This window comes from Triturus cristatus, chromosome 7, assembly GCF_964204655.1.
Source record: "Triturus cristatus chromosome 7, aTriCri1.1, whole genome shotgun sequence".
Lineage (NCBI taxonomy): Eukaryota > Metazoa > Chordata > Amphibia > Caudata > Salamandridae > Triturus > Triturus cristatus.
In genome coordinates this window covers 293,294,984-293,315,526 of record NC_140590.1, presented here as the reverse complement: position 1 = coordinate 293,315,526, position 20,543 = coordinate 293,294,984, and the positions used below count along the sequence as shown (strand labels likewise).

Sequence of the window (20,543 nt, the reverse complement as noted above, 5' to 3'; positions counted from 1 at the left end):
GACAAAATTCTGGCACTGGCATATGATATGTAATTCTGGAATAACAGGGCCACCATAGTAAGGGGTGTGCCCTGGAATCGCCAAAGTAATTCCTGACATATGGGGTGAAGCCACAGCAAATTTTGGAAAAGTTGCTGTCGTCTCCTGGTGATGGTCGGGTCAGGGTTCTTTTAACACACCATTAAAACACTGAAATATTTCATGAGGCCTATGAGGCATAGAGTCTATTGTGAATTTATTAGAAAATTGTGTTTCAGAATACACTACTTGAGGCAGCTGTTCCAAAAATGTCTTGGAGAGAACTCACCTGGAAGGTGTCTGGGTAACTCGCACTCGAATGTTGGGCAAGTATCACACCCGGCACTTTCCCAGACCACCAGACACCACCAGTGAGCAGAGCTGGCAGAGGGCAGACCAGGCAGTGTAAGAGCTTAGTGGGCACTGTGTGAGCAGAGAGGGCAGGAGCAAACCTTTGGCAATGAAATGACCAACATTGCCCACCCCTAAAATAGATACATTTGCTTAAATTTCACAAGTGGATAAACCTGCCACACTCCTGTCCCGCCTACAAGTCTTCACAATTTAGATTCAAAACTGTGTCATGTGATCTTGCCCCCACTAATAATTTTGTCAAACTGGCTTCCATATTGCTATGTGGTGTCATAATGTATTCTCACGTGATAAATATGATTATGTCATGTTATCTGCTGCACTACGTTGTGTTGTCTCACAGTGTATTTATAGCGCGAGGTTATAGTCGGTGTTATGCTATGCCATGGCTTGCTTTATTCGATACTATGTTTTCGTATTTCATATCAATCTTTCTTATGTTCTGATACCGTGTCATGGTATTATTTATACATCTACTGTGCTAATTGTGTTCTATTGCCTTTCCTTGTCTTGGTTAGTGCTATGTCATGCTTTACTCTATGTTTTCTTTTGTGATGTTTATCGCCATGCCATGTTGTAGTGTCCCGTGTTATTTGCTAGGTTGTACCATTTCTCGTTTTCGCCCCGTGCCATGCTGGTGCCGGCGCCATGACATGCTTTATTTAAGATATCTCACATCATGTTTTATTCCCGTACCATATCAAACCGTCGTGTTATTTCCTGCTAGACTATAAGATAAACCATGTCATGCCATGCTAATTGGCATTAGTAGCACGCGACTTGAAACCTCTCGGGCCGCCTCGGCGCGTGCTCAGTGCCCACCCCCGCTCCTCAGAGAATTCCCGGAGACCCATGAAAGAGGGATGACTCGTAATTGGACACGTTGTTCTGCATTAATCGGACATGGCGTGAAGAATTAATGGCACGACGGAAACGCTTCCCACCCGCCCCTCCTGGTGATGCTGACGCTCCGCCTTCCTCCTCTGTTATTTCTCATGATTAGGTGTGGTTGGTGGTCCCTCCCTCCCAGCTGCGGGGTCTCAGTTAAATGAGTGCCCTGGTCTGCCTCCCTACACTGACGAGCGACCGCATCGCTGGCTATCCAGACAAAATGGCGGATCACATTCATGTAATGGACCCTCTGAAACTATGGCGAACGGAGGTCATCTCGTCTGCTGATTTTCCATCCTGCTTCCACCGACAGGTCATACCCCCTGACAGATGTCATGTCCAGGGAAGCGTTCAATGCTTGTCTCTGATCTGTGTGACATGTGACAGACTGTACTGGGCCTGTCGCCCTTCCAGTGTCTCCAACATGCCAAGGTCTCCAGTTCTCCCTCTGGGACTGCCTGCAACTGCACTCGCAACCTGGCCACTGTCTCTTGCTTTCCCCCTCCTTTCTCTGATTTGTCTCGTAGTCCCCCACTGTTGCCACAGACAGACTGCGGTCCCCAGCCTCCTCTGTATTCATGCTCCTACGAGCAGGCCCCTTCCCACGGCTACCACAGACTAACCCCGCTCTCTCGGCACCATTGCTCACAGAGGTAGAACTGGCCTTTCTGAAATATTTCACAGCTGTCCTGGTGCCGCACCTGGCCTGGACACCATCTAGATTTACATCCTCGTGTTACACGAGGGTGTGCCGCTCACAAGGTTGTATCTCAATTGTGTATCTACAATAAGGGCCTGATATACATCTTGGCGGGTGGGATACTCTCTCACAAATGTGTTTCACAAGCGCCATAGGATAGAATGCACATGTAATACAGGGCTCAGCATATTCGTCACGTTTGTGACAGAGTATCCCATCCACCAAGATCTAAATCAGACCCTAAGTCTTGTGTAACAAACACAGACATGTTCTTGCTCCCCCTTTTTATTTATCTGGATGGTGGCAACACCCTTGTCCAGGGCCTCCCAGACACCATACTGACACCCCTTAAGGGCATCCTACAAACTGCAGCACGCCTCATCCTGGACCAGAAGAAATATAATCACAATTCCCATCCTGATGCAACTCAATCGGCTCCCCTTGCTAGCGAACATCATCTTCATACCCAGCTGCATCAATTACAAAGCCATCCTGACCAGCACTCACAGATATCGTGCAGACAAGAAGATCACCATCTCTGGTGCCTTTTGGCACACACGCAGCCAGGCCACCTTCAAGCTGGAGGCTAAAAGTGTCAAAAGAAGCAAACAAGGCTGCAGATTTTTTATATTTATATACCCCATGACCTGGAACAATGTTCCTCATAGCCATTAGGACTGCCCAATGGTGCGTCAGATTAGGAAAGCGTTGAAGACACACCACTTTAAAGTAAATTACATTATAATGCAGTGATACAGACCATCTAGTAGAGTGCTCTGGCTTCCAGGGTTAGCCACTGGAGTGTTACTAACATTGATGTAATATGGTTAATTTTTAGCTACGATCATGAAGCCTGTCGCTGCATGAAACATTACTTTCAGGGGGGCGAAGTGTACTTTAGGAAGACCAGGCAGAAGAGAGTTACCCTAGTTAAGTCCTTGAACACACAGGAGAGGTGCTGTTCTAGAGTAAACTGACAAATCCTCCAAACAAGTCACTGTTGAAAAGATACGTTCCAGCCAGGCGTGCAACGCCCATTGGGCTCAAAGGGCTTCAGCCCCCCCCCACCCCTGTCATGTGTGGCAGCTCGGGCTGAGACGGCTTCCCGGGCACACACACAGCCGGACCCGAGTACTTCACAGGTCTCTAAAAGACCATTTACCTGCTAACAACGCTTTGTTGTTTATTCACTCCTTCTTAGAGCCCCTGCATCTCCACTCTGCCTATTATTGGAAGAATTAGCCCCCCCCTGAATTTTTTTCTTAGCCCCCCCCCCCCCCAGAAATTTGGCTCTAGTTGCGCCTCTGGCTTCAGCCATAAGAAAAATCTGCGCTTGAAAACAGTCTTCATTAAAAAACATGAAGCCTGAGGGTTTAGCACTGCCGTCATAGATGGTTCACGTTGGACGACAACACATGAGGCAATCCAGGGCTGAATTGTTGTAGATGACTATGAAGAGGGGACAAGGAGACTTCGGGTTTGAATGGATTGCGTTTCAAGTGATGAGAGGTCGTCCAGTCTTGAGCAAGATATAGAACATTGATGTTATTGGAAATCATTAGACAGACCTGAGTATCAGCAATATGTACAGGATGGAGGACTCTTACTTTCTTGTTAAGACTCTAGGAGGTTCAATATAAAGATTGAAAACATTTGGAAACAGAACTTTGTGGGATCCTCTCGTTTCAAAGCAATCGTGCCGGAGAAGCAATTGTCAGTTTATGTATACTAAGGCAACTAATCAAGTAGGCAGCAAACCATTTCAGGATCACACTGTCAATGCATATGCTATCTTCGAGAATCTTAATGAGCATAGAATGGGTCACAAAGTCAAATTGAGCAAAAAAGTTAAATGCAAGAGTTGCCAAAGCCAAGAATGCAAAGGGTTCAACTACCCACAGCAAGGCAGCCTCAGTGCCATAGCCCTGCCTGAAGCTAAAGTGATATTTGTCAAAAAGATCAATCAATGTAAAACATGTGCTGTTAGTTGCACCATGAGACAGCTTTCAGCAACTATGGCATAGAAAGTAAGGCCTGAGACGGGATGAAAGTTATTTAGATCCACCACTTCCGCAGAAGGTTTTTTTCAGCAGAGGTGTGGCCTGGCCAGATTTGAGGCAATCTTGGATCTGCCTTGTACCAGAAAGATATCCAGCAATTTGGTCCACTGAGGCACAAGCTGGTGAGCCAGGCCCTTCACAATCCATCCCAGGCCACCAAGAACGGGGTCCATGAAATGTTTAGAGGCTCTCAATTTGGAAATAAATTTGAGTAGAGTTTCAAACGACACCATGTCAAACCGAAGCCAGTTGATTTTACCTTTACAACATAGTTTCATTGTCTTCTGTGGGTCCAAACGCTGAAGTGGCGATAGTTTGATGGAGATGATATTGTGAGCAAAGAATGCAGCACATTCTTCAAATTTAGCAGTAAGATCTTCACCTCTTAAAAGAGAAGGACGGATTATTTGAAGCTCTGACAACTTCAGCGAGTTTTTTAGATTATGTCATGATCAATACCCTGCACTCTGCTCTTCACGCTTGGCAGGCCCATGAGCACAGTACGCCAACCTGTCAGATGGTACGTGCATTGAGACGAGACATGGCCGTCAGTGCCTACAGAATTCTGAAGGTATACTGTTTATAACAGTAAGCTTTAGACACAGTAACATGATTGATGAGATATTGAAGATCTTTTGTCTCTTCTTTAAATATCAGGTATACCAGCATAGTCAATGCCCAGCTGAATGATGGGACACAGTGCTGCTTTCTCTCTTATTACATTCCCCTTTCACTGGAGCTACTGCTGAGCAACATAGTTATCTCGTATGGTTGGCTGTGGAACTGAAGAGGCATGGAACCATTTATCGCTCTTGCTTGGATCTGCGCTACAAGATTATTCTTTTCTGACAGATGAGTTTTAGCAGAATTGAAATGATATTTGATGTGAGCAACCTTAGCATTCAAATTTTTTTTTTTTAATAAAGTATCCAGGCCGCCTGTCACCCAGGCTTGAAGGTGGGTGGGATGATTGTTCTCCAACATACTTAATCATTGTCTTTCTTCAAAGTACTCTAAAAGTAGCTTAAATATATTTTTTTAACAATGAATGTTACATGAATTTCTAAATTCAAAAAGGTTATTAAAATATTTGATAGTTAATAAATATGTTTTTTTAAATTACATTATATTTAATAATATATATATTTTTTATAATCAAATTTATGTGCATTTGAAAAAACCAAACATACAAAGGACAGCTTGTGATTGCATGTTAGAACGAATTCCACTGTTGACAGACAGTACAAATCCCAGGCATAATTTAGCGCCACCCCACCGTAAAAGCAGTGTAACGAGGTAGGAGGAAAAACAAACACACTTCTCAAGACAGTAGGTTCAGCCATTTGCCCCATACCTTCTGAAATTTATGAGGACATCCCCGGGCCTCAAAGAGGGGTTCTTCCTGGGCCGCACACCAATCCACCCCCCCCCCCCGGCGCCACTTTCGTATGGTTGAAGGTTTGGCCTGAGCGATATCTCGCTTAGCCACTGCTGTGCCCAAGAAGAGTTTGGCGGCTCTAGAACCATCCAGCCCGTCAAAGACTCCCAAAAGAAGGCGTAGAGCATCATGAGGGACCTGCCACCCCAGAGTTTGTGTAAGTTCAGACTCCACCTTCGACCAGAAAGGAGCAAGATTGGCGCATAACCAGACCATGTGATGGAAATCAGCCGGGGCTTTGCCGTATCGTCTGCAATCTGGGGAGAGGCGCAATCCTGCCCTGTGTAGGAGCGCGGGTGTAAGGTAAGCCATGTAGAAGTAGTATAGTTGGGTGAGATGTAATTTGGAGGAGGTCGTCAAGGTTTTGTGAGCCATAAGGGCATCGTGGCAGTCTGCCTCTTTTAGGGGACCCAGTCACCCCTCCCAGCGGGCTCACAGCAAGTCTAGGGTGATGGGGCTGTTGTTCACAAGGGAGCGGTAGATCCGTGACACCCCACCTCTGCCCAAGTTTCCCATCATGACCTGGGCTTCTAGTGGGCTGAACTCAGGAAGCGAAGTGCCTGGTGGGATATTCATAATATGGGCATGGAAGAGTTGTAAATACTTGTAGAATTGGGTAGTGTGAAGGGAATGACGCTGCTGCAGATCGGGGAAGGCCCTAATGTGGTCTCCCCTCCAGACGCCACCAAGAAGTGAGATCTCAACCCGATCCCACCGCTGGAACCCCCAGAGAGTTGATGTTTCATGGAGCCATGTGCCATGGCACAACGGTGTGTGTTGGGTAAGTCTCCTGTCCCTTCCTGTGTAGCGTAAGGCAGAGCGCCAAACCACAAGTACCGCTCTGGTGATAGGAGGGATAGCTTGTGGAAGGGGAGTCCCATATAAGTATGTCTGGATTTGCGGGAAGTCCAAATTGCGAAGATCAATCCGGTAGTCCGGGTCAGACCAGCCTCCAGTGAACCAGTCGTGGACGACTATAAGTTTGGTGGCCAGATAGCAGAGATGAAGATTCGTCATGCCCATGCCCCCGTCAAAGGGAGGGATCCGGCAGCGAGCCAGGGCTATACGAGGTCACCCACCCCCCCCAAAAAGAAACTAGTGATTACCCCATCAAAGTCTCGGAACCAACTACCCGGGAGGTGAAAGGTGGTATTGTGGAGAATATAAAGGAAGCGGGGGAGGATCATCATTTTAAATAGTGCCCCTTTTCCAAGGGGGTTGAGGGGGAGGGATTGCCAACGCTTAAGGTCGGTTTTGGCTTTCGTGATCAGGGGTGTAATATTAAGGGCCCATTCCTGCTCCGGGAGCAGAATCACCTAAATCCCCAGATACTTAAATGATTGTCTCCGCAAAGGGATAGTGGATTGCCAATCGAAACAAGCCCTCGAGGGATGGAGGGGAATCAGAGTGGACTTCATCGGGTTGAGTCGCAGACCCGAGACGGTTTTGAAGGCCTGGAGCACCTCCAGACAGCGCGGACCAGAGGTCTCTGGGTCTGATAAGTATAGGCGAATGTCGTCTGCGTATAAGGCAATTTTAGCCTAATGGTGGGGGTCCCAGGACCACCCTCGTATTTGGAGGTCATTACGTATAAGGCAGGCCAGGGGATCCATTGCGAGCGTGAATAGGAGTGGCGAAAGAGAGCACCCTTGATGCGTGCCTCTTCGGATCTAGAACGCCTCTGAGAGGGCACTGTTGGTCAGAACTCTTACTCTGGGGTCAGTGTACAAAACCCGAATTAGGCGTCTAAAATGGGGGCCGAAACCCATCATGGTGAGGATGTCTTCCAAGTAACTCCAGTCAAAGGCCTTCTCAAAATCAATGAGCAGCAGGGCCAAGTATGGTGTGAGTAGATGATGGTTGGCCAAGGGAAGGTGAAGACGCCGTATGCAGTGCCGAGTGGCACTCGCCGGCATGAAGCCGCACTGGTCTGGGTGGATCAGTTTGTGTAGCAGGGGGTGGAGACGTTGGGCCAGGACTGTGGCAAAGATTTTCATTTCTGTATTAATTAAGTAAATCGGACGGTAGTCCGCACAGGTGAGAGAAAGTGGTTGGGTCTTCGGGATGACCACTATGGTGGCCCTATCAGTCTCCAAGGGGAAGGAGGCCTCCTCAGCTACATGCCGGAAGAGGTCGACCAAGTGGGGCACCAATAAATCTCGATATGTCGCATACTCTTGTTGGAAGCCGTCTGGTCCCGGTGTCTTCCCGGAATGCAGTAGGGAGATAGCCCTGTGTACCTCCTCTGTGGTAAGGGGCAGGTCGAGGTCCGTCGATTTGGCCTGAACAAGGCATGACAGCTGGACTACCGCTCGGTCTAGCAAGTCGACCAGAGAAGCCCTAGAGGGCTGGGCTGAGTAGAGCTGGGCGTAGTAACCCGCAAACGCCTGAGCAATGGCTCTCGATGTGTGGTGATGGGTTCTAGCGGCGTCTCGGATTTCGGGAATGATTCTGTTAGCCTTGGGGTATGAGACCAAGTTGTGGAGCAGTTTTCCATTCTTGTCGCCCCACCCACAAACATGGGCCACCGAGGAGCGCCACAGCATTTTGGTAGATTCCAGGGAGGTCTGATGGATCTCGTCCCGGAGTGCCGCAAGTTGTGTGGCGGGGAGGGCATCATCCGTATCTGTAAGAGTCAATTCCAGGCACGTGGCCTGCACCTCTAGCTGGGTCAGGCGGGCAGTCTGCACCGCTCGCTTCGTGTGCCCCAGGCCTCTGGCCACGCAACGTAGGGCAGTTTTACCAGCCTCCCAGAGTGTGCCTGGGGAAGGGACCGAACCTTGATTAGTAAGAAAATAGTGCCGCATCTCTACAGCAAGCGCGTCCTTAATCTCTGTGCCCTGTAAGAACCACGCGTTCAGTCGTGAGACCGTCCGCGTCCCACCAGTGGTGCCTCCCAAGCGGAGGGATATGGCGGAGTGGTCTGAGATTCCGCGGGGGAGAACAGAGATGCCAGAGACCTTTTGGCAGTCGGTGGTGGGCAGGAGAACCAAGTCAATTCGGGAGTGGGTATGTTGAGCTGCTGAAGTGTGAGTGTATTGCCTCCCCCGGGGGTTCCAAATCCTCCAGGCGTCACACAGACCAAGGGCAGCTAACCAGTCTGATAGCTGCTTCGAGCCCGTTAAGCCGGAAGAGGATGGGTCACCCGTTGTGTCCAGTGTTGGTTACATTACTGCATTAAAATCTCCCCCAATTATCGTATGACCCTGAGGCAGGGAGGAGATTACCTCTGTAAGGTGATGGAGAGTAGAGGGAAGCGTAGCAGGAGGGATGTATGCTGACAATAGGTTTAGGACCTGGCCCTCAAGCCTACCGGCCACATAGCGACCTTGCGCTTCGGTCGTCACGTGCACAGGGGTGAAGGGAAGACCTCTCTGGGTCAACACTGCCACCCCTCGAGAGCCTCGCGTAAAGCCGAAATGCCACACCTTGTCGAATCCATATCTTGTGGGAAAAGTGCAGTGGGTTCTCAGGAGATGGGTCTCTTGAAGGAGGAACACGACGGCCACATAGCGTTGGGCGTACTTGAGTACTGCTGCGCGTTTGATGCAGTCCAGGAGACCGGTCACGTTCCATGACAGAACATGGAGGGGTCTACCGTAAGTGTGCATCTGGATAGTAACTAGGAGGGGGACATGGAGGACCGAAGGGGCCCGGATCCGAGGGGATATGGTGCATCACGGCTAGGGTAGAGAGATGTGGTATGTGCAAGGTGGTGTGTCGTCTGTCAGTGGTAATGGAGTGTGCAAGTGGTAGGCTGTCCTTGAAAACAAAAAACAGTGGCTCAACCAAAGCCAACGTGAAACGAGTGCGGAATTTAATAATATTTTTAACTATTTTAAATAATTAAATTTAACATTATTTCCTGTGGTATCCTATTATAGGCCCCTGCTGGCAATATTAGCTATTGGAGTGTGCTGTAGTAACAGTGGTTGGCCATGAAAGGTTCTGGACTTAGTACTGTATATTTTTGGCAACAGCAAATTACACTCCTAAATTTGGCTCCAGATCCCATTTTGGGGAAAAGATGTGTACATCTACATTTTTGAGTAACTCTATACTCAAATATTGTGAATATCCTAAAGCAGTAAAGTTACCCACAGGTGTAAGAGAAAATGATACGTGTAAATTACTCACAAGTGTACGTTACCTTTGGGAAATGGCCCCTATATATTGCATGGTAAATTGTAAATTATTTAGTAATATTAAACGATATGTGCTATATGTTATAATATAAAAAGTATATATTAAATGTTATATTTTAAATGCAAAATAATGTATGTGTCATATGTTGTATGTTATGTTACATTGTCCCTTTGTGCTCCATCTGCGGATTTGAGTATGCCCACAGCGGATGTCTGTGGACATCCTAATACCAGTATAGAAAGCTGTGTCACGTAATGTTTTTATTTTGTTCAGGTCCTAATTATGAGTGGCCCATTATATTCCCCAACAGTTTCCCTCCTCAGAATTACAGTTACTAGGGTCCTAGTATTTTTGGACAGGGGATATAACACAGAGTATACATATTGGAAGAATAGCATGCAAGAACTGTGCTGTTGGTGCCTGTTCCTGTGTCTGAATTAATCTGCAACTTGCAATTAGGGCCTAAATGTTAAATCGTATATGTTTTATGTAATGTGTTATATGTTACATGTAAAATGTTCAATGTTATATGTTAAATATTAAATGATATATGTGAATGTTAAATAATATGCACTATTTATTACATGCTCCAGGTTAAATAATATGCTATTTATGACCCACTACATTTGAAATTTTTTATGCTGTAAGTTAAATGCAAAACTATATGTTAGATATTACATTTTAAATGCTAACTGAAAGATGATTTATGTTGTGCTATATGTTTTTTTCCCGATGATGCCCGTTAGGCTCTGCAGGCCAATGCACCCATAGTCGCCGGGCGTCTTGTTGTTGAATGCCGAAGACACTGTGCTGATGTCAAGGACTCCCATCGGCCTGCAAAGACTGATGGACACATATGATGATTTCATGGAGGCCAGGAAAATGAAGATCAATAAATCTGAAATATACACAATGGCATGTGAGAAAAACAGGGTTGTCGGCTGACAAGTATGGTAAAGGCCTTATGGGCTACACACCCTACAGCTCCCTCCAGGTTGAGAAGACCATTTTTCTTAGGAACTTGCTGTCTACTCCGGCTTCAGTACCATCTTCAATTGTTCATAAAGAGGTTGGGCTAACTCACCTGGAGGATTCACTTTTGCTATAGCCTATACTAATTTGGTATTCTATTTGGGCAAAAGCTGAAACACGTTTTACTAAATCAATTATTTCGAATTGTTTAGCATGAGACCATGCTTTTAAAATCCCCTGACTCTCTTACATTAAACTTTTAAATCACTATTCAATTTACCTGTGCCGCATGATCCATATAGTATGCAAGTTCTTGACAACAGTGAAATTAAGGCTTCCTTTCTTAGTATTAGATATGAAAACAGAGCCTTTATTGAGGCAAAGAAATTTACCGTCATTTCTTACATGTCGAATATTTCTCATGAGGGTTACTAGACCAAAATCAACTAATATAGTTACAAATTTGCCGATACACGGAGGTAAGGGTTCCTGTTTTTCAATACATATAGAATTGTCTAGTCCGCATAAAATAAATTCACAAAGCAAGACAAAAGAAGATTTTCAAAACCATTGTTGTTGAGTTGATCTCTAGAACTTCTGGATCGTAAAAACTTACAGCAAGACATCTTTAAAAGTTACAGTACTTGAACCATTTGAATCTCGTTTGGTATGACGAGTGATCATTTCTACTGTTCCACTTTTCACCTCATTGATCCCTGCATTTTGAAATGGGAAACAAGGTAACCTTAGAATAAGGTATTCTATGGAAGCACCATGTGTCTCAGCAGGTTGAGAAGAGATGTTTTTTTTTAAATAATCTATGTACTTGGCCACAAGAGGTTCTTTTTACGATACTCCAATGCAAGCTCAGCTGACCAAATTTATACTTAATTCTGGGTGTCGATGTCCCACAGTTGTACTGCGGATGGTGTTGGGGTCTCTGGTACGTCTAGGTTTCAAATGTGTTAAAAATACAAAACAAATATGGTAGCAATCAGAAGTTAACAACTTTTGGCGACTTTGCTTTTGCCTTCTGTGGTTTCGATGATACTGGAATTTCCTCGTAATCTGCACTCATTCCACTGGACCATCTGCCAACTGTGAACACCTGACCTGAATTTTGCTGTTCTGGACAATCCCTCTGAAAGTGTTCCACAGATCCACAACTCCTACAGGAGCCCCCTGCCCCATAAAGGCCTTTAGGATTATCAGGGCAGGACCTGGACAGGTGGCCCGTCTCTCCACAAATAAAGCATTTTGCAAAAGGAAATTCCCCAAGAGCTGGGTCTACTTTGGCTCTACACTTGTTGATATCATGCTCCGTAGAACCACACCGGTAGCAGATACCAGTCCCCGTCTCCTGACTCTGTCGAGCCTCTCTGCAGTCTGCAAGACCATGACCCGGCTTTCGGCAGTGGAAACACAACATTTGACTTTTCTTGGTCAGTTGCCTCTTAACTCGTCGGTCCTCACGCCTATTGTCTTTCCTCAGTGCAGTGGTCACTTCATTGATCAGCTCCTTACGGTCAATGGGCACAACTTTCCCACCCTGCACAATCTGTGATGTCTCCTTCAGAAAGTCCATGAAGCCGTTCACGTCATCATTCAAATACTCTTTTTTCTTTTTGTTCTTGACTTTTCGCGGTTCCTTCCTGGGTGCCAACTTGTTCAGGGCATGCTTCTGACCTGTGGTTGAGGTGGCCTTTTTCGAAAAAGTTTTCCCACCTGCCAGTGTTCCCTGCTTCAGATCCTCCCATGGCGTGGCGTCACAAACTTTCTTCCTGTGGACGTTGTTGGCACGTGCCCAGCGAGTCATGATGTGAAAGATTAAAAAAGCCTGTGCTTCACACCATTGCAAATCAGGGCACTGCTGCCAGACGGCGTGACTGTTCGGTCCGACGCTGAAATCAGGGTTTCTGAAGCAGTTGTATCGACCGGCATACCATCCTTGTCTTTTGGGACTAATAACCAACACTAGGCTGCGGTTGGACTTAGCACATCTTTTTGCTGCCTTCCCCACTATGAAGCTATGGCCCTTGGAAATGACCCCATGCCCATGCGATGGCATCTCAAAGCAAAGCACTCAGCACTTAATTTTATTCTGTAGCTTTTATGATGGTCTAAGGAGATATTTCCTGAAACCGATCATGGTTGCTCAGAATGTTAGAGACTATAATGCTGCCTTACGATAATTGTGTGCACTGGAGTCTCCCTCTACATGCCTTAGCAATGTTGACTAACGATGGGGCGCAATTCGAATTAGGAAAAATATTTTATTTTAACTTATAGTACGAGGATGGAGCTGGGTATTTTTAACAGGGCGTTTTTATTCTGTATATCTTTTTTTATTTTTTTTTAAATAGTTTATTATTTTCCTTTGAACAAAACATATTGTTATTCGATTATACAGTTTTTCCATATCACATAGCAGTACAGCACATGACTCTACATCCAGCCCTTTGAAGATACTTCTACACAGTTTTACATTTCTGATATCAACACCCCATACTCTCGCCCCAAAGCCTTTCCCGTCAGTCTGTGTCAGAGGTATCATCTTCCTGCATTGGCGGTGGATCGCATATGCCTCCTCTAAATTTATTCCATGCCCCCCATACTTTACCCCATTTACTGGGGCAACCACGCCTGATGAATGCTGATCGTTCAGCCAGCATGGCTGCATCCATGTCCCTTCCCCATGCGGACAGCGATGGTGCTTCCCCCGCCGCCCATTTTTGGGCTATGTTCCGTTTAGCTATCACAATCCCCAACGTAGCCCAGCTCTGAGCTTGGCGGTTGAGGTCATTAGGTTCCCACACATTTAACAGACAGCGCCTAGGTTCCGGCACCAATGACACTCCCCCCGACTGTGACGGCGTCCGCATCACCTGCTTCCAATATTCTTGGATTATAGGGCACTCCCATATGGTATGAAAAAAGGTACCCTCCTCCCCGCAGCCGCGTAGACAGAATGGGTGTGGTGCTCTACCCATTCCATGTAGCGTGTGTCTGGTGTAATATGAGCGGTGCAGAATCCGGAGCTGTACCAGCCTTAGCCTCGAGGGTATACCTGCCTCTCGCGGCGAAGCTAGCGCCTCCCGCCATTCCGGGCCGTCAAACTCGCCTACATCACGGGCCCATTTCTCTCGCAGGGGTCCCATTGGGTCCGGCAGATTGTTTACTAGTTTACGGTACGTGAGTGATGTGGCCTTCTTTGGCATATAATCTGTCAGCAACCTGTCCTCCATGGGAGATGCCTCCGGAACCTCCGCGCCGGGCGCCAGTTTTGACACCAAGGCGTGCTTAATCTGCGTATATCAGAAACATTCCGAGGGCGCCAGTTCGTATTGTTGTTGCAGGCGTGTGAATGGGACCACTGCACCTTTATACCACATGTCGCCCACCGCGGAGATCCTGATGTTGTCCCAGCTGTCAAAGCCCTTGCTGTTCCTGAGCCGCCCCAACCGCTTTGTATCCCACAGAGGCGGGAGCTGGGTCAGAACCCCACGCCATCCCAGTCTGGCCTGGGCCGCATGCTAGATGACAACGGTCTGTCTCAGAGGGCCGATTAACTCTGGGGCCAGTCTTCCGTCGTATAGGGGCGACAACATACCCCTCGTGCCCAGTATGTCCCTGTCTGCCTTAAATGCTGGGTCGGACTGCGGCGCGTGGAGCCATTGATTGATTACCTTCAGCTGTGCCGCCCAGTAGTAAAGTTGGATATTGGGGAGTGCTATCCCTCCGTCATACCAGCCGTGGGTCAGTTTAGACTACGCGATTCGTGCCGGCCCGTTACTCCATTGGAGGCTAGTTACTTGCGCCGCAATTGTACGAAAGTAAGCAGGTGGTATCTGGTACGGCGTATTTTCCAGTACGTATAAAAACCGATGCAGGGCCATCATTTTAAAGAGCGCTGCCCTCCCCAACAGGGTCAGCGGCAGCGCTCCCCAATGATGTACATCTCGTTTGAGGCGGTCCATAGGGGGCCGGAGATCCGTTGGAAGAAGTCCGCCTGATCCGCAGTGATGTATATGCCCAAATATTTAAATGACCCTTCTGCCGTCCGGAGCGGGCAGTCCGCGGGTAGCCGCGGTGGAGGGCCGTGCAGCACATACATAACAGATTTGGACCGATTTATCGTGTATCCTGACACTCTGCCAAAGACCTCACAACTGTTGAGTAGCGTCAGTATGGAGCGTCGCGGGGAGGACAGGTACAGCAACACATCATCCGCGTATAGGGAGACTTGGTCTTCCCAGCCGTCCGACGCATTGAGTCCCCGTATCATGGGTTCCCAGCGTATCCATGCCGCTAGCGGCTCCAGCGCCAGGACGAAGAGCAATGGCGATAAGGGACAACCCTGACGTGTGCCACGTGTCAAGGGGAAATCTCCAGACATATGTCCATTTGCAGCAACGTGTTCCAGTGGTTTGGTATAAAGGAGTCGGATCCAGGCACAGAATTTTGGCCCAAAGCCCAGGTGTTCTAGTACTGCAAATAGAAAGGGCCATTCGACCATGTCGAACGCCATTTGCGCATCCAGTGAAAGGAGCACCGCTGGTTCTCGCAAACGGTCCGTCCGAGCCAACGCGCCGTGTAAGCGCCTCAAATTATGGGATGTGCTTCTGCCGGGCATAAAGCCAGACTGATCTGGGTGTACGATTTCCGACAGGCGCGGTGTTAGCCTGGTCGCCAGTAATTTTGCGAGGATCTTAGCCTCCGCATTGAGCAGTGATATGGGGCGATAGGAGGTACATTTGTCACTGTATATCTATTTTATATGTTTTATTATTTATTACATATTGTTTTTGTACTTTTATGGCCTATCCGATTGTGCCGAATAAAGATTTTGAATCAAATCAATTTTATTGTCTTGTGTCACATGATGTGCAGTGTTGTGTGATATGCATTTTCATTTTATGTATCATACTGTACCATGAACTGTTTTGTGTAATATGTTACATATTATGGTACATTATATATTATGTTATGTTATATGACTTTTATATAGCGCAAATCACCTTCAGGTCTCTAAGCGCTTCTAGAGAAGAGTGAGCAAGTCACTGGGGCAGAAATAGAATAGCAGTGGCGATGGCAGAAGATTACGCGGTTGTTACCGCCTCTCTAAATAGGAACGTTTTTAAACGCTTCCTGAAGATGAGCAGAGCCGGTTCCCTGCGTAGGTACTCCGGCAGATCATTCCAGATCTGCTGGATTAAAACAGAGATTGCTCTACCCCCTTTGGATTTAGAGATGTACCTGGGGGGAGCTAACCTGAAGGCTTCAGAAGATCGCAGAGCCCGGCCAGGAACATATTTCTCCAAGCGATCTTTTATATACTTGGGTGCCTGACCGTAGATTGCCTTGTGGGCAACACATAGACCCTTAAACTGTGCTCACTGTTTGATAGGGAGCCAATGTAGTTTATGTAACAGAGGGGTAGCGCGTGTCTTTCTAGGAAGTCTAAAAATAAGCCTGGCCGCATCGTTCTGCACCACCAGCAATCTCCCAATAAACTTCTGGGGGAGGCCAATGTAAAGGGCATTCCCGTAATCCAGCCTGGAGATGGCAGTGGCGGAGACAATTGACTGTAGTGAAGATGTTGACAAGAGAGGAGCAAGTTTCCGTAGCTGCCTGAGTAAGCCAGTACAGGTTCCCACTACCGTTGTGACCTGGCAAGACATAGATAGTTCAGAGTCAATTTTCAGCCCCAGGCTTTTTCCAACCGGGACTGGTACTGGGACTACACCTAGTTCCGGAGGCCAGAAGAGATCACACCAGGGGCTATTACTTGTTGGAATGCTGAGCAATTTGGTCTTATCCGGATTTATTTTCAATGAATTGGCAGTCATCCAGTTCACCGTGAACCTGAGCAACTTTTTGGCCGACTCCTGGGCCTGGCGGGAGTTGTTAAACCAGATAAGAAGTTGAGTATCATCGGCGTAATTGAAGACCTGACAGTCCATGTGAGTCAGAGTCTACACAAGGGGTTGAAGATAGATACTAAAAAGAAGTGGAGATAGTGCAGAGCCCTGGGGTACCCCACAGGCCAGGGAGCCCAGATCCGATATATGCTCAACCAGTTGAACTCTGAGTATGGTCAGACAGGAATAACTTTAGCCATTGGTTTGCTTGCCCGATGATACCCAGATTGGTGAGACGGTTCAGCAGTATGTTATGGCTGACCGTATCGAATGCCGCTGACAGATCTAGTAAAATCAGGGCACTCGGCTGTTTGTCGTTGGCCATAACTCTGAGCTCGTCCAGAACAGCCAACATCACTAGCTCTGTACTATGATGAGCTCTGAAACCCGCCTGTCTAGCTTGGAGTAGCTGGTGGTCCTCCAAATACTTCGAAAGTATCTTTAATACGTGCTTTTCCAACATCTTGGCTAGAAAGGGGAGCTGAGAGATGGGTCTATAGTTCTTTAGAGTCAGGGTATCTGCACCAGGTTTTTTCAACAGGGGGGTGACCCTGGTTTCTTTGAAATTTGTCGGTAGATAGCCCATTACCAAAGAACTATTTAGTAGTTCCAGGATCTGCTTCTCCAGCCCTGGCAGGGCCATTTGAAAGATCCTTGGAGGGCAAGGGTCTACCCGAGAGCCTGATTTGGTGTGATTTGCTAATTATGCTAAGGTGACTGAGTCCATTTTAGGGAAATTAGAAAGCTGACTGCTGAGGCAGGGAGAGGGGTAGGTCTGATGGAAAGAGCTGGGATCGGTGGGGGTTCTAGCAATTTCCGAGATGATGTCCTTAACTTTCTGAAGGAAGAAATCCTGGAAGGCATCACAATCTAAAGATGCAATTGTGGATTTCTTCTCGGCTTTTTGACTCAATTCTTTCAGAATAGCGAAAGTCTCTTTCTGTTTGTTCTCTGCCAGAACAATCCTTCCCTCATAATACTCTGCTTTCCTTGCTAAGATGGCTGATTTGTAGATGGAAAGAAGGGCTTTATAGGCATTTAGCTCTGCTGGCTCATAGCTTTTTCGCCACCGCCTTTCAGCTTGGCGGAGATGTTTTTTTTTTCCCCTCAGTGGTTCATTGAACCATGGGCTCCCCTTTCCTTTATCTCTCACTTTGTCTTTCCGTTCTGGTGCCACTATATCTATAGCTTGCTGTAGATGGATCAGTAAGGCTTCGCTTTCCTGGTCCAAGTTGGCTATTTTCGTCCTAGGGGGCAGAATGGAGTGCAGAGTAGCTATTAAGTGAACTGCCTTAATATTTTTACAAATTCTTACCTTTCTCCATAGGGGTGGGGACTGTGATAATTACCTATCGCTCGGGACCCAGCATCTAACCAGTGAGTGATGAGACCAAACAAAGGGGCTAATATCTGTTATCTCTGCCCAAGGCTGTGAGGTCCAGATAAGGTCAAGAGTGTGGCCATTTACATGGGTAGGACTGTTGACCAATTGCTGATGGTTCATTGAGAGCATGGCGGTCTCAAATAGGCCCGCTGCTGAATCTCTCTGTGTCTTGTCCCAATGGTAGTTAAAATCCCCCACTACTATAAGACGTTTATATCTGGAACATAAATCAGTAATGAGTTCCAAAAAAAGCTCATTAAAGCTAGGGGTGGTCCTCGGAGGTCGATAAACTACCATGAGTACAATGCAGGATGATTCGAAGGAGATTTTTACCTCCAAGATATCTGCATTGTCACAATTTTCTGCAGCTATTTTAGTGACCATTAGGGCTCATCAGCTAGTTTTGAAGCTGCGGTGGGCGAGTCAGTAGAAAAGACTAGAGCGCGTCTAAAAATGGCGGCGTGAAATGTGCTGCCGGAAGTGAGTAATTCTAATGAGGCCGTAACCGTCTATCCATGCTCCCTCCACTCAATCAGCACTCTATAGCTTTGATGGACCGGGAGAGGTGATCGGCATGCAGCAAGTGAGTAGAGAATCAATTTGTTTAAAAACACAATAGAACAACATACAACAAATTTAAGAAATTAGTTTAAAATTATGCAGGTTCATTCAGAATAAGGATTCCAAGAGATCCCCCAAGCGCAAGGGCCGTCAGCATATCCTGCTTCCCGGCGCTACCTGTGCTTCTGTTACAAATACTAATGCAGCACATGCTACCTCATGACTATGGTACAGCCACCTACATGCCTTCCATTACATACCTTTATCATACTTTCTTAATAGTTTTTTTTTAAAAACCTTTAATTTCCAATGTTCTCATAATCACATATTGCAGCAACGGTGGTTCACTGTTATACAAATTCACATGTCAGCATTTAACATTGTCACATATCAGTACAATGGTCTACTATTACGCCTTTGACATCCATTCATCTTTAAAAGTCTCTTTTGAGTGCCTTGGTTACACCTGTTTAGACATGTCTCAGATATATGCCCATAGTTATTTAGACCCTCCATCTTATGCCTTCCTTCTGTAAATATGTGATATACCTGTCTATTTGCAATGGTGTGTTCGAGTTAAGCAATTTCAAAGTCATGTAGTTTCAAGCCCAGTGTTTGAGTGCATCACCCCATGCCCTCCGGGACAAAGCCACTTGCCAGATGTGAATTAGCGTCTTGTCTTTGAGATTCCACAATTGTCCGGTATGGGCCCCAAATGTCCTTTGGGTGCGTCGAACTTGGCATAACGCTGGCGTTAATTTCGCTATTTATGTTACAGTATGCCAAGCTACGTAGCCACCCCTGTAGTGTAGGAACCCTCCTGCTGCCCCACGCTAATGCAATTTCTCTTTTGGCCAATATTAGGCACAGGGACGCAAATCTTCTGACTTTGTTGGGGAAATTCACAGTATAACCTAACAGCGCTACTTCCGGCGTGGGTTTCAGGGTTAAATTAATCATGGTTCCCAGGACAGAGTGTGTTTGTTCCCAATAGGTCTGTAAGGATAGCACCATGTTAGGTGCGCAGAATCTGCATGAGGGGCGTTACATTTCAGACAGTGATGAGGTCTGGAGGGGTCCAACCGGTGCGTTTTGGCCAGAGTACAATAAACGCGGCGCAAAAACTTGAAGTGTAGCAGCTTGTGTCTGCTGTTTAGTGATACCTCGCGTGTTACCGCGCAGCATTTGGCCCATTGGTCGTCAGTTAAGTCTCGACCCAGATCTTCTTCCCATTCCTTGAGCACCCTGTCATCATTCACAGGACGAGTGTTTGCGCACTCTTTGTATAGTTTCGAGATAAGGTGCGCCCCAGTCTGTCTTTCAATGACTAATGTGAGTGGGGCGAAGGTGTCGGGTTTCACAGGGTAGGAGGGTAAAGCGGCCCACAGGGCTGAACGAATTCGCCCTAATATGAAATTGTCCATAAAGGCGACGTCTGGAATCGGGCGTCCTCTGTCACTGAGAAGATATGTCCATTAGGGTACAGGTCTCCCACCTTCATAATGTCGAACTTGGCTAGGGTGAGTTGTACTAAATTTCCCCCTGTAATCTGCAATCAGAGGGGATTAAGGAGGGGAAGAGTGGATGAATAAAAGGAGGAGGCACCAATGAACCGCAGTAGCTTATTCCACGCCCAGCTAGTAGTAGATACTGTCTGTATGTCTTTTGGGTCTGTGGGGACCCCCTTTGGCAACACCGTGGACAGTCTCTCGGGTAGTACAAAGTCTGCCTCTGGTCGTAGATACGGAATCCGTGCGTCCAGATGAAACCAGGCATATGCGTAGCAGCATTGGGCCACTAAATAATACAAGTGTAGGTCTGGGACCCCAAACCCACCTCTCTCATATGGGAGGGTCAGGACCTGCCAGCGAACCCGTGCCCGCTTCCCCCACACCAATTTGACGAGGTGCGTACGTAGTGTTGAAAAAAAAATGTTAGTGAGGGGACTAGGAATATTGTTGAAAAGGTACAGAAACATGGGCAGCACCACCATCTTTAGGAGCATGACCCTGCCCGCCATAAAAAGAGGTAAGTGCAGCCAGCATTCCACCTGCGCCCCCAAGGCACTAACTGCACATCC

At 47.0% G+C, this 20,543-nt stretch overlaps 1 protein-coding gene and 1 pseudogene across 2 annotated transcripts in view; both read right to left on the bottom strand.

Annotated features, from left to right (window-relative positions):
* Nucleotides 1-20,543, bottom strand: part of SLC17A7 (solute carrier family 17 member 7) — a 768,585-nt gene that overhangs the window by 385,848 nt on the left and 362,194 nt on the right. The window lies entirely within an intron of this gene.
* Nucleotides 11,532-12,527, bottom strand: LOC146809478 (zinc finger CCHC domain-containing protein 9 pseudogene; annotated as a pseudogene).